We start from the raw sequence: 3,648 nt of genomic DNA on the forward strand, positions 1-3,648 counted from the left end.
ATTTTGAAAGGTAAATCTTCTCCTTAGATTGTTTTTGACCCTACTACAGCTATAGCACCTCCCACATGCATAAAAACTGGTCCCTTGGAAAAAACTTACAGTCAATGTTTGTGTGGGGGGTTCAATTACATTTTTAACCAGTTTATCCCTCCAATTCGGTGCCTTTTTATATATAATTTGGGTTTTGCTAGTATGACATTTGTAAGATGTTTATCTTGTTTAAGTACAGTACATTCCAATGTTTGTAGATAATACTTTCCACCGCTTTATATTGTTTAATATACTGTAAAAGGACATGTAAATCAATGGCCCCCTTTTGATCATGTGACTTGTCCATCAGTATGGTATTTCAATCAGATTGTCCTACTAATTGTCTTTCTTTTTCAACCTTTTCTTGTTTATATCCTTCGTTAATGCATCTCTGTGCTAAAGTTGCGCTTTATTCCTCATAATCTAAATCCCTGGTGCTGTTTCTTTTTATGCGCATGAATTGATCTCTAGGGACATCCATGAGCCAAGGCTTATAGTGGCAGCTATTTATTGGAATGTAGGCATTCCTATCTGTATTTTTAAAGTTGGTCTTGGTATATAATATGGGTTCCTCCTTATTAATCTGGATATCTAAAAAGTGTACATTAGTGGGGCTGATGTCCCAACTAAGCTAGATATTATTTTCATTCTTGCTAAGATATTCAAAGAATGTTTGTAGGGAGTGTTGTTCCCCCTCTCATATTAATATGAGGTCATCAATAAACCTTTTGTATAAAACTATTTCCCTTCTAGGGTTGCAATCTTCCCATTTGACCATATTCTAGTTGGCTATGCTGGGAGCAAATGTGGCGCCCCCCTTTTTTGTAGGTAGCACTCTCCTTTGTACCACAAGTAATTATGATTTAAACAAAATTTTAGACATTTTATGATGAACCTTTGGTGTTTGTGTGGTAACTCAGAATATTTATTAAGAGCCCACTTTGCTGTCTCTATGGCTCCTTCATGATTTATATTAGTATATAATACTGAGACATCAGCAGTACTCAGAGTAGTGTTATTTTTAGTGGTGATATTCTGAGTTAACTGTAAGATATGTTTAGTGTCCCTTAGATAGGCTGGGCTTTGGGTTACTGATGGCTGTAAGTAACAATCTCTATATTCTCCCAATCGGGCTGATAGAGTCTATCCCCTTGATAATAGGCCTTCCTGGTGGTTTATTTATGCTTTGAGCATAATATTTTTTGATGTTCAAGTTCCTCACTAGTTTTTGGATACTGATATAAGTTTAACATTTATTTAAACTTTTTGTGGGTGCAAACTTCAACCCTTTGTCTAGAGTGTGTATTTCCTCCTTTGTAAGTGATAAACCACTCAGATTAAAAATACCTTCTCCTATCAATCACTTCTTTTTTTGTTGTTTCCTTCTTCCTCTTATACATCCTCTTTCTGGGTTCTCCCCTCCCTTGAGGGGGGGTTGGTTCCAGCCTAAAAAAGAATTGGGTATAGGGGAGTCAGATTCTTCAGGTGTTATGGATGAGTATCTGTTTTGGAGTGGTACTTGGTAGGGTCTATATGCTGGTTTCTTCTTCTTATTATTATTATTATACAGGATTTATATAGCGCCAACAGTTTGTGCAGCGCTTTACAATATACCAAAAAATATTATGCTCAAAACCCCAATCTTAATTCCACTGCCAACAGAAATCATGAGAGCAATTACCATACAGCATTGAAGAATAAATCTACTTTTAACCCCACTGTGACAGACAATAGATACATAGACATGTTCAAACAGTTAGTTATAGAAGACTTAGAAGCCCTACAAATTTAAAAATCTAAAGAAATAGGAGAGCTCAAAAAAGCTATGGAATCACTAGAAAACAAGAAAGATATAGTAATTCGCCCAGCGGATAAAGGCGGGGGATAGTAATACTATTCAAAGTGTATTACGAATCAGTTATGAACAATATGCACAGTGATACTGACACATACAGTACATTAACCATTTGCCGCCGCCCTATGGCCGAACGGCGGGCGGCAAATGTCATCAGCATTCTGGGTGGACGCCATATGGCGTCTTCCCGCACATGCGCATCCTGCAGAATGGCGCAGCGGCGCGATCTGTCACCGGCCGTGTACCTCGGACACGGCCGATGACAGATCTGAGTATCGGCCCCGTTGCCGGTACCATGTGACCTACTGTGACCAATCACAGCAGGTCACATGACAGTTGTATACAATGGATGGCTTCATTCATGCCATCCATTGTATACTAGTGTCTAGCTGTGAATGGTCACAGCTAATCACATGCACATGTCATGTGATTAGCTGTGGCCAAATCACAGCTAAGTACAAAAAAAAAAAAAACCCTGAACGAATCAATGTCATTCAGGTAAATGCTTGCTTATAGGAAAGTAATTCTTTGCTATAAGCAAACTGTGTAAAAAAAAAAATACTGATCACTTCCCCAAAGTAGTACAATGTTACTATGGTAACATTGTACTACTTTGGTCATAGTGAAATATGAAAAACAAATCTTAAAAAAAAGAAAAAAATTTAATAAAAAATAATAAAAAAAATATATATATTTTTTTTTTCATACTGTAACCAGTCAGTGTCCCTGATCACCGCCATGCCAGTTATATGATGACGCTGTACTGCACTGGTGACAATATGTAAAAAAAAAATAGTGAAACTAATTTTTTTCATTTTTTCATTTTCCGAAAAATTATGACAAAAAAAATACAACTTAAAAAAATTTGCCATGCCTCTTATGAAGTACGTCGAACTGTCTACTATGCAAAAAGGGGTCATTTGGGGGATATCTGTACTGTTCTGACATTCTTGGACCTCAAGAAATTAGATTGGCCGTCAGTACTTCAGGATCGATCAATATTCAGATCTATACCATAGTTTGTGAACTCTATAACTTTCCTACAAACTAAAAAATACATCCTAATTTGGGTTATTTTCACCAAAGACTTGTAGCAGAATATATCTCGGCCTAAATTTATGAAAAACAATTATTTATTTGCAAACTTTTATAACACAAACAAAGAAAAACTTTTTTTTTTCAAAATTTTTGATCTTTTTGTGTTAATTTAGCAAAAAATAAAAACCCCAGTGGTGATTAAATACCACCAAAAGAAAGCTCTAGTTGTGTGAAGAAAATTTTAGTTTGGGTACAATGTTGTTATGACCGTGCAATTGTCATTCAAAGTGTGAGAGCACTGAAACCTGAAAGCTGGCCTGGGCAGGAAGGTGTAAAATTGCTTGGTATTGAATTGGTTAAATAGTAACCCCACTAAGGCATATAAAAAAGAAATGGTAAAGCTAGTGAATTATGGAAACAAAAAAGGAATATTAAATAAAAAGGAAGAAGAGTATTTCATACCATCCGCATGCAAAATACCCATTATTTACATAGTCCCCAAAATCCATAAAGACATAAATAAACCACCAGGAAGGCCTATTATCAATGGGATAGACTCTAACAGCCCGATTGGGAGAATATAGAGATTGTTATTTACAGCGATCAGTAACCCAAAGCCCAGCCTATCTAAGGTACACTAAACATATCTTACAGTTAATTCAGAATATCACCACTAACAATAACACTACTCTGAGTACTGCTGATGTCTCAGTATTATATACTAA

Source organism: Staurois parvus, unplaced genomic scaffold (assembly GCF_062004578.1).
Source record: "Staurois parvus isolate SC_StPar_1 unplaced genomic scaffold, SC_StPar_1.0 ptg000126l, whole genome shotgun sequence".
NCBI lineage: Eukaryota > Metazoa > Chordata > Amphibia > Anura > Ranidae > Staurois > Staurois parvus.